This window comes from Arachis ipaensis, chromosome B7, assembly GCF_059453495.1.
Source record: "Arachis ipaensis isolate K30076 ecotype BB chromosome B7, ASM5945349v1, whole genome shotgun sequence".
NCBI lineage: Eukaryota > Viridiplantae > Streptophyta > Magnoliopsida > Fabales > Fabaceae > Arachis > Arachis ipaensis.
Window position 1 is genome coordinate 102,507,267 of NC_142442.1, and position 11,627 is coordinate 102,518,893.

An 11,627-nucleotide genomic window follows, 5' to 3' on the forward strand; every position below is an offset into this window, starting at 1 on the left:
AAGGGAACCGCCCTTATCTCTATAGGCTTGGGCTGCCTTTGGATTTGGGTCGTGTTCCTCTATTTGGGCCCTTTATTGGGCTTTCCTGGCAATTTGGCCGAGCTCTTTGAGAAGAGGTCAGATAGTCTAACCTGAAGAGGTCAGTCGCTTTGTCGCTAAACATCCCAGGTCGGATAACTCGACCCAGGGTATGAACAGGTGGCTTGTGCTTAAAGCTATCCTTGAACATCAACCAATGCTTGAGTCTCCAATAAGCTCCATTCTTCAATCTTAATATCTTCAAGCTTTGATGGAGTTCTTCACAAACCATTAATGCACGAAAACTTATCTCTCAATAAATTTCCCTTGGCAAGTATACCGTATTATCGTCAAGTAAAAACTCACAATAGAGTGAGGTCGAATCCCACAGAGATTGATTGGTCAAGCAACTTTAATTGGAGGAATGTTCTAGTTGAGTTAAGCAGAATTTGATTGGAGAATTGCAGGAAATTAAATGGCGGAAAGTAAATGGCAGGAAATGTAATTACTGGAAATAAAGGACTGAATGTAAATGATGGAAAGTAAATTGCAGAATCTTAAATGGGAAATGGGGAAGATGAACATAAAAGTAAATGGCAGAAAGTAAAGAGAATGGGTAAGATCAGAAATGGGGAGTTCATTGGGCTCAGGAGATGTTGTATTCTCCGGATCAAGTTCATTTTCATCTCTTCCTCAATCAATGCATTCATTTATCTCCTTGGCAATCTTAAGTGATTGAATTCCAATTCCTTGGTAATTCAATCTCTCAAATCTTGATCAATAGCCAATTCCTTGGTCTAGTTGCTCATGAGAAGAGATAAAGTGTGGTCACTGATTATACCACATGTATTCCAAAATCAAAATGTTGGTAGGATTATATGTCACTATATCCATCCAAACCCCAATTTGGTCCAACATGAGAAAGCATTTCTAGCATGATCTCTTCATTCCTCTTCCAAGGTTCCGAAGAGATCCAAGTATGAATAGCTTCTTTTCTAAGACAACTACCCAATTGGATGGAGATTGAAAGCTTTCTAGTAAAATAAAGAGAAAAGAAAGAAGAAGAATAATGAAAACTATTATTGATCCATCAAATTACAACAGAGCTCCCTAACCCAATGAAAGGGGTTTAGTTGTTCATAGCTCTAGGAATGGAAAGCAAAGATGGAAAATACATTTTCAAAGTAAAACTAAAAGTTGCAGAGAAAGTAAAATTATACAGAGAGTAGTTCTCCCAATGGCCAAAAGCTCTCCCTCTCTAGTTCAAAACTACTCCTATATATACTACTCTTCTCATCTTCTAGTTGGCTCTTCAAGTCTTTGGATATGGGCCTTTGGATCTTGAGTTGAAGCAGTTTAAAATCTTCAGTGGGCTCAGCTTTACTTGCAGAGAAAGTGTGAAGTAGGCATGGACTTTAGCTAGGACGTTAGTGGCGTTAACGTTTAGTGAAAATGTGGGTTCGAGAACGTTAGTGACAATCACCTTTTTCACTAACGTTCCTAGCCCAACATGGTTCATGTTAACTTCAACGTTAGTGGCACTAACGTGACCACTAACGTTGCCTCTTGGTCCATCGCAAGCGTTATTGGCGTTTACCTTTGCCAATAACATTGCTCTTAGCCCCCCTTTTCTCACGTTAGAGTCCATCTTAGTATAACTAACGTGGCTCTTAACGTGGGCATGCCTCAGCCTCGAGAGCGTTGGTGACACTTACCTTTGTCACTAATGCTCCAAACGCCCCTTCTCACGTTAGTGCCTCACGTTAATTGTCTTAACGTGGCCACTAACGTGGTGGTGATTGCCATCTCCAACGTTAGTGACAAAGGTGAGTGTCACTAACGTTGCCTCATCAATTCTTTCCTCCACATTAGCTTCCACGTTAATACAATTAACGTGGCAACTAATGTGGCTCATAGTGGCTTGGTCCAACATTAGTGACAAAGGTGAGTGTCACTAACGTTGGCGATTCCTTACTCCTCCCACGTTAGAGTTCACGTTAATGTAGTTAACGTGACTCTTAACGTGGCCAATTGGGCTTAGTCCAACGTTAGTGACAAAGGTGAGTGTCACTAACGTTGGCATTGTCTTTCCTTTCCACGTTAGAGTTCACGTTAACTGAGTTAACGTGACTCTTAACGTGGCCAATTGCCAATTTGGAGCATTAGTGGTATTCACTTTTACCACTAACGCTGGAGCTCCCTTTCTCTCCACGTTAACTACCACGTTAATGTAGTTAACGTGGCAATTAACGTGGGCCATGATGGTTTTGAAGGCGTTATTGGCAATAACTTTTTTCATTAACATTGCAAGTTTATTCTCATTCCACGTTAGTGGTCACGTTAATTAGATTAACGTGGCTGCTAATGTGGCTCTTCCTTGCTTCCTTTGTCCTGAAACCAAGCAAATAAAGTGCATCAAAGCTCTAATCCAAGTTATGAGACATGCATTATCCAATTTGTCATTCAATTCATGCATGATTCTCATAAAATCACATGAAATTCACAATGTTTGCTTGAATCAAGATGTAAGTGATTATCTACCCAAAACTTGCTTATTAACTAAGAAAATGCATGAAACTACCATAAAACAGTGAAGAAAAGGTCAGTGAAACTGGCCAAAATGCCCTGGCATCACAACACCAAACTTAAAGCTTGCTTGTCCCTAAGCAAGTACTGAAACATGAGAATGATGAATGAAATGACAAGAGAAATGAGTCATTATTGTGGAAGTCATGTCCTTGGTTTTATGGGGTTTCATGCATAGCAACTTAGGTTCATTCCTTCATTGGCTTTCAGAACTTTACCATGCCCTGGAATACTCACTTGATTACAACCTATGAGACTTTTGTCTTGTCAGGGTTTGATTGTGTTCTTTAGACTAGGTGCTTTGTAAGGGGACGACTCTTTAAGATAAGCTTTCAGCCAGCACTCCCGAACCATTTGGTTCAAGGTGCTAGGTGTTAAGACACCCCTAAGGACTTACTCTCTCAAGTCTCTTTCCCCCATACATTCACACCCCAGGCACATGGTTTGTTATTTTTCTTCTTGAGACCTTGGTGTCCAGCACCTCTTTGGGTTACTAAGTGCTATGTAGCAAGGGTTACTCTTGATAGTGGACTTTCAGCTGATAATCCCGGGTTAGTTAACCCAAGTTACCAAGTGATAAGGCACCCCTGAGAGCTTATTCATCCAAGTATATCCTTTCCACAGGAGCACCATAGACACATGCCTTAAGATTCAACCCTTGGTGCCTAGCCTTATTTCTTACTCTTTTTCTTTATTTCTCAACTTTCATTTTCTTTCCCTTTTTCTTATTAGGATCTTGTTATTTAGCTAGTCTCATGGGGTGTGTTTCAAGCATATGATTTAGGATAGATAGTTGGCTTCCTACCTTGTTGGTGAACCAACTTAGCTAAGTAATTACTACACCACAAGCTTAAGAACTTACTCCACAAATTGAACATCACTCTGGTCTTTCATAACATCTCTTTTTATTTGACTTAAAGGACAAGCATACAAGTAAGCAAGGTGAAAATGCAATAGTGACATTAGACTAGCAAGCATAGACCTACGCAATGAAAACTTAAAGGCAGAATTTAAAATCCTAAACTTCCATGGAAACATGTTCTATTTCATACATGATTTTCCTTATTTAAAACTTGAAAAAGATGGAACAAAGAGGGAACTCCACAACCTTTTACTCACGGGGGTGCCCATGCTCTCTCTCTTGTTTGTCCTCTTCGTGTCTTTCTTGAGTGCTTGAATCCCCACTTCCCTTGCTTTTTCCAATCAACTTTTTCTAGAAGCCAGCATCTTCCATCTTCTTTTTCAATGTTTCCTTCTGCTGTTTCACTTTCCTTTCCTCTTGTTCTGTTAGATCTTTTTGGATCCCGATGCATTCCTCTTGAGGACACGTGTATAGTCCTCTGCTTTTGTGGTGGCCGAACCCTCCTCCTTCAATTGTCCCATCAATTCTCCTACAAAACAAAAGGGATGTGATTAATGGAATTGTGGAAAATGGCGGCAAAATTTAAAAAATTTTTGGGATAACTACTTTTTAAAGTTTTTATTTCTAACTAACTAAGTGCTATTCATGAATGCAAACCAACTGACTTTTTAATTGTTTATGTATGCAACATTGGTGACACCAAACTTAGTTTGTGTCCATGTGGTGTACAAAGTTTTGTTCAAGGCTCTAAGAGTAACATGAAATGAATTGCATTTATGCTCTTCTTAGTATGCCTTGAACACCAAACTTGTTCTTCACTATGTGCTGCATAAAAGGATTCATTCAAGTATATGTCAAAGTTGATTTGGACTTCATGAACCTTGCATTATTAACTACTTTAAAGCATATAAAACATGGGTTGCCTCCCATGAAGCGCTTCTTTAGCGTCACTAGCTTGACGTTCTGACTTTGTCAGGGTGGTTGGTAATGCTTCAAATCTCCCCCTCGCAGTAAATCTATCTCCATTGGCTTCATCAAGGATCTCCACATGTTCTAAGGAGAGAATCCTGTTGATGGTGAAAACTTTAGGTAGCTGAGATGGGATGGTGGGGAGATGAGGTGGATATCTGAGAAATAAGCTGAGATCACTTTATCCCCTGGAGAAAAATCCTCTGTAGGGATCTTCTTGTTCCACCATCTCCTTGGTTCCTTCTTCTTTGTTCCTTTTGATGTTGCCCTGCTCTTTGTGATCTCTTTTTCCAAGGAAGTTTTGTTGCTGGTCTCATATGGCTCTGGTGGTTTAGGTTCCTCTTGGTTTTCCATTTGCTGTGACAACTGCCGACTGTCTTGTTCATCAACCAAAGGGATTCCCAAGTGCAAAGCTTGTGCTTCAATGCTTGTTTCTTCCACCAGTGCTTTGTCGTGCTCTCCCCTTGGTTCCTTGCTTTCCTGATCTGCTTCTTGTGAGGGTTTGAAGACATTGAATGCAAGTTGTTCGTCATGTATCCTCAGTATTATCTCTCCTCGCTCCACATCTATGAGCGCTTTGGCTGTAGCTAGGAATGGTCTTCCCAATATGATTGGGTGAAGGTGACTCTCTTCCATTTCCAATATGACAAAGTCTGTGGAAAGGAAGTAGTTCCCAACCTTTACCAACACGTTTTCAACCACTCCTACTGCTTGTTTTTGAGTTTTGTCAGCCAGTCTAATGACTACGTCTGTGGGCATTATCTCATTGATCTGCAGCTTCTTCATAAGGGATAAAGGCATTAAGTTGATGCTTGCTCCTAGGTCACAGATTCCTTTGTCAAACATTGTTTCTCCTATGGTACAGAGGATGTGAAAACTCCCTAGGTCTTTCCTTTTTGTAGGCAACTCTGGTTGAATGAGAGCACTGCACTCCTTATTCAGCATTATTGTTTGCCCTCTTTTGAATGAGCTTTTCCTGGTCAGCAGCTCTTTCATACACTTAATGTACGAGGGCATTTGTTGGAGAGCCTTGATGAATGGTATGTTTACATGGAGAGATGCAAACATATCAAGGAACTTTGAGTATATTCTCATTTCCACACCACCCTTGAGTCTTTGGGGAAAAGGTGCATAGAGTTTCAGCATCTCCTTTTGTGTAATTTTGGTTTCTTGGTCACCCTCTTCCTGCTTCTCCACTGAAGTATCTCCAGAGTGTTCGAAGGGTTTGTTCAGCTCTTCCTCAGTCCCCTTATCACTTATAGTGACCATCTTGCATTCTTTCCATCTTACTTTCTTTGCTTCACCTCTCGGGTTTTTCTCTGTGTCACTTGGAAAGCTGTCAGTAGGTTTGGGAATCTTCTCAGAGAGGTATCCCAATTGAAATTCTAGCTTCTTAATGGTATCTCCCTGGTTTTTGATATTGGCTCGCACCTCCTCCTTGAACACCTTGTTCTCTTGGAGTTCCTTACATATGCCTTCAAGTAGGGTCTCAATCCTTGAGAGTCTATCTTCAGATGATGGTGAGTTGGAGTTGGAGGGATGAGAATGGCCATTTTGGTTTTGATATGGATGTTGAGAGGTGTTGGTGAGCCGCATTGTTGTTGGGGTTGTGTCGTCTCTGATCTTGGCCTTGATCTTGTTGATTCCCCCACCCAAAGTTCGGGTGGTTTCTCCAACCAGGATTGTAAGTTTTGGAGTATGGATCATGGTTCTGCCTCGGTGAATTTCCAATGTAGTTGGCTTATTCCTGCTCACCCTCTACTTCTGCATTCACTCCTTCTTGGGTTGCTGATGAGGTGGTGATTGCTGCTACTTGGTTCCTCTCTATTTACTTGGTAAGGTCAGCCAACTACTTGGTAATCAGCTTGTTCTGGGCCAGCAATGCATCCACGTTGTTTAGCTCCATCACTCCTCTAGTGTTGCCTCTTTCAGAAGTATAGAAGTACTCATTCTCAGCTACAGTCTCAATGACATCTATGGCTTCTTCAATGATCTTCTTCTTGTTTAGAGATCCCCCAGATGAGTGGTTCATTGCCTTCTTTGATTCGTAAGAAAGACCTTCATAGAAAATATGTAACTGCACCCATTCATTGAACATATCTGGCGGGCACCTTCTTGTCAAGTCCTTAAACCTCTCCCATGCTTCATAAAGAGTCTCACCATCTTGTTGCCTGAAGGTTTGTACCTCAGCTCTCAACCTGTTGATTCTTTGAGGAGGGTTGCCAAGAATTTATTTATCACATCTTCCCAGGTTGTTAAACTCTCCTTCGGGAAGGACTCTAGCCATTTGGATGCTTTGTCCTTGAGTGAGAAGGGAAACAGAAGCAGTCTATAGGTGTTAGGATGAACACCATTAGACTTCACAGTATCGCATATCCTCAGGAATGCAGTGAGATGTTGATTGGGGTCTTCTTGGATGCTTCCTCTGAATGAGCAGTTGTTCTGAACAAGGGTGATGAGCTGTGGCTTTAGTTCAAAGTTATTGGCATGTATGGTTGGCTTTTGGATGCTACTTCCACAGTTTCCTGGGTTTAGATTTATGTAGGATCCCAGAACTCTTCTCTCTTGCCCAGCATGATGCACTGGATCTTCTCTGCCATGGTTGTGAGCCTCTTCTTCATGATGGTTCTCCATATTCTCATCCATGTCTGGTTCAAAGTACTCTTCCTCTTCCTCAGCACCAACAACTCTCTTTCTTCTTGCTTCCCTCCTTAATCTAAGGAAGGTCCTCTCAGGTTCAGAATCAACAGAAGTTGAAGCCCCGCTTCTTCTACCTGTCATACAACCAACAAGGACAAAACAAAAGGGAGATAGAGAGTATTCTTGTAAAAAATGCTGTTAGTGTGAGTGATACAATATATCAAACAGTTAGTGGGTTAGTGAACTAAATTATAACAAATAAGAGAACACCACAAATGGGTAGGGGTAACGGGAAGAAAATAACTAAAACTGAAAGTAAATTACTCAAACAGAATTTAAATCAAACAAAAGAAAAATGCTCAATCTCTTTATCCACCAATTTAATCATTGTTGATACAAAATTAATCCCCGGCAACGGTGCCATAAACTTGATGCACGGAAACTTGTCTCTTAACAATTTTCCCTCGGCAAGTTTACCGAATTGTCGTCAAGTAAAAACTCACAATAGAGTGAGGTCGAATCCCACAGGGATTGATTGGTCAAGCAACTTTAATTGGAGGAATGTTCTAGTTGAGCTAAGCAGAATTTGATTGGAGAATTGAGGGAAATTAAACGGTGGAAAGTAAATGGAAGGAAATGTAATTACTGGAAATAAAGGACTGAATGTAAATGACGGAAAGTAAATTGCAGAATCTTAAATGGGGAATGGGGAAGATGAACATAAAAGTAAATGGCAGAAAGTAAAGAGAATGGGTAAGATCAGAAATGGAGAGTTCATTGGGCTCAGGAGATGTTGTATTCTCCGGATCAAGTTCATTTTTATCTCTTCCTCAATCAATGTATTCATTGATCTCCTTGGCAATCTTAAGTGATTGAATTCCAATTCCTTGGTAATTCAATCTCTCAAATCTTGATCAATAGCCAATTCCTTGGTCTAGTTGCTCATGAGAAGAGATAAAGTGTGGTCACTAATTATACCACATGTATTTCCAAATCAAAATGTTGGTAAGATTATATGTTACTATATCCATCCAAAACCCCAATTTGGTCCAACATGAGAAAGCATTTCTAGCATGATCTCTTCATTCCTCTTCCAAGGTTCCGAAGGGATCCAAGTATGAATAGCTTCTTTTCCAAGACAGCTACCCAATTGGATGAAGATTGAAAGCTTTCTAATAAAATCAAGAGAAAAGAAAGAAGAAGAATAATGAAAACTATTATTGATCCATCAAATTACAACAGAGCTCCCTAACCCAATGAAAGGGGTTTAGTTGTTCATAGCTCTGGGAATGGAAAGCAAAGATGGAAAATACATTTTCAAAGTAAAACTAAAAGTTGCAGAGAAAGTAAAATTATACAGAGAGTAGTTCTCCCAATGGCCAAAAGCTCTCCCTCTCTAGTTCAAAACTACTACTATATATACTACTCTTCTCATCTTCTAGTTGGCTCTTCAAGTCTTTGGATATGGGCCTTTGGCTCAGCTTTACTTGCAGAGAAAGTGTGAAGTAGGCATGGACTTTAGCTAGGATGTTAGTGGCGTTAACGTTTAGTGAAAATGTGGGTTCGAGAACGTTACTGACAATCACCTTTTTCACTAACGTTCCTAGCCCAAGATGGTTCACGTTAACTTCAACGTTAGTGGCACTAACGTGACCACTAATGTTGCCTCTTGGTCCATCGCAAGTGTTATTGGCGTTTGCCTTTGCCAATAACATTGCTCTTAGCCCCCCTTTTCTCACGTTAGAGTCCATGTTAGTATAACTAACGTGGCTCTTAACGTGGGCATGCCTCAGCCTCGAGAGCGTTAGTGACACTTACCTTTGTCACTAACACTCCAAACGCCCCTTCTCACGTTAGTGCCTCACGTTAATTGTCTTAACGTGGCCACTAACGTGGTAGTGATTGCCATCTCCAACGTTAGTGACAAAGGTGAGTGTCACTAATGTTGGCTCATCAATTCTTTCCTCCACGTTAGCTTCCACGTTAATGCAATTAACGTGGCAACTAACGTGGCTCATAGTGGCTTGGTCCAACGTTAGTGACAAAGGTGAGTGTCACTAACGTTGGCGATTCCTTGCTCCTCCCACGTTAGAGTTCACGTTAGTGTAGTTAACGTGACCCTTAACGTGGCCAATTGGGCTTAGTCCAACGTTAGTGACAAAGGTGAGTGTCACTAACATTGGCATTATCTTCCCTTTCCATGTTAGAGTTCACGTTAACTGAGTTAACGTGACTCTTAACGTGGCCAATTGCCAATTTGAAGCGTTAGTGGTATTCACTTTTACCACTAACGCTGGAGCTCCCTTTCTTTCCACGTTAACTACCACGTTAATGTAGTTAACGTGGCAATTAACGTGGGCCATGATGGTTTTGAAGGCGTTATTGGCAATAACCTTTTTCATTAACGTTGCAAGTTTATTCCCATTCCACGTTAGTGGTCACGTTAATTAGATTAACGTGGCTGCTAATGTGGCTCTTCCTTGCTTCCTTTGTCCTGAAACCAAGCAAATAAAGTGCATCAAAGCTCTAATCCAAGTTATGAGACATGCATTATCCAATTTGTCATTCAATTCATGCATAATTCTCATTATCCAATTTGTCATTCAATGTTTGCTTGAATCAAGATGTAAGTGATTATCTACCCAAAACTTGCTTATTAACTAAGAAAATGCATGAAACTTCTGTAAAACAGTAAAGAAAAGGTCAGTGAAACTGGCCAAAATGCCCTGGCATCACAACACCAAACTTAAAGCTTGCTTGTCCCTAAGCAAGTACTGAAACATGAGAATGACGAATGAAATGACAAGAGAAATGAGTCATTATTGTGGAAGTCATGTCCTTGGTTTTATGGGGTTTCATGTATAGCAACTTAGGTTCATTCCTTCATTGGCTTTCAGACCTTTACCATGCCCTGGAATACTCACTTGATTACACCCTATGAGACTTTTATTCATTGATCCCTTTGTCTTGTCAGGGTTTGATTGTGTTCTTTAGACTAGGTGCTTTGTAAGGGGGCGACTCTTTAAGATAAGCTTTCAGCCAGCACTCCCGAACCAGTTGGTTCAAGGTGCTAGGTGTTAAGACACCCCTAAGGACTTACTCTCTCAAGTCTCTTTCCCCCATACATTCACACCACAAGCACATGGTTTGTTATTTTTCTTCTTGAGACCTTGGTGTCCAGCACCTCTTTGGGTTACTAAGTGCTATGTAGCAAGGGTTACTCTTGATAGTGGACTTTCAGCTGATAATCCCGGGTTAGTTAACCCAAGTTATCAAGTGATAAGGCACCCCTGAGAGCTTATTCATCCAAGTATATCCTTTGCACAGGAGCACCACAGACACATGCCTTAAGATTCAACCCTTGGTGCCTAGCCTTATTTCTTACTCTTTTTCTTTATTTCTCAACTTTCATTTTCTTTCCCTTTTTCTTATTAGGATCTTGTTATTTAGCTAGTCTCATGGGGTGTGTTTCAAGCATATGATTTAGGACAGATAGTTGCCTTCCTACCTTGTTGGTGAACCAACTTAGCTAAGTAATTACTACACCACAAGCTTAAGAACTTACTCCACAAATTGAACATCACTCTGGTCTTTCATAACATCTCTTTTTATTTGACTTAAAGGACAAGCATACAAGTAAGCAAGGTGAAAATGCAATAGTGACATTAGACTAGCAAGCATAGACCTAAGCAATGAAAACTTAAAGGCAGAATTTAAAATCCTAAACTACCATGGAAACATGTTCTATTTCATACATGATTTTCCTTATTTAAAACTTGAAAAAGATGGAACAAAGAGGGAACTCCACAACCTTTTACTCACGGGGGTGCCCATGCTCTCTCTTGTTTGTCCTCTTCGTGTCTTTCTTGAGTGCTTGAACCCCCACTTCCCTTGCTTTTTCCAATCAACTTTTTCCAGAAGCCATCATCTTCTATCTTCTTTTTCAACGTTTCCTTCTGCTGTTTCACTTTCCTTTTCTCTTGTTCTGTTAGATCTTTTTGGATCCCGATGCATTCCTCTTGAGGACACGTGTATAGTCCTCTGCTTTTGTGGTGGCCGAACCCTCCTCCTTCAATTGTCCCATCAATTCTCCTACAAAACAAAAGGGATGTGATTAATGAAATTGTGGAAAGTGGCGGCAAAATTTAAAAAAATTTTGGGATAACTACTTTTTAAAGTTTTTGTTTCTAACTAACTAAGTGCTATTCATGAATGCAAACCAACTGACTTTTTAATTGTTCATGTATGCAACATTGGTGACACCAAACTTAGTTTGTGTCCATGTGGTGTACAAAGTTTTGTTCAAGGCTCTAAGAGTAACATGAAATGAATTGCATTTATGCTCTTCTTAGTATGCCTTGAACACCAAACTTGTTCTTCACTATGTGATGCATAAAAGGATTCATTCAAGTATATGTCAAAGTTGATTTGGACTTCATGAACCTAGCATTATTAACTACTTTAAAGCATATAAAACATGGGTTGCCTCCCATGAAGCGCTTCTTTAGCGTCACTAGCTTGATGTTCTGACTTTGTCAGGGTGGTTGGTAAT

General features: G+C 40.4%; 1 non-coding gene across 1 annotated transcript; it reads left to right on the plus strand.

The window, feature by feature from the left end:
• The first annotated feature begins 6,528 nt into the window (after window positions 1-6,528).
• On the plus strand, window positions 6,529-6,635 carry LOC148553560 (small nucleolar RNA R71). The gene has a single exon (XR_015893657.1). It is a non-coding gene; the product is annotated as a small nucleolar RNA R71 (small nucleolar RNA).
• The last annotated feature ends 4,992 nt before the right edge of the window (window positions 6,636-11,627 follow it).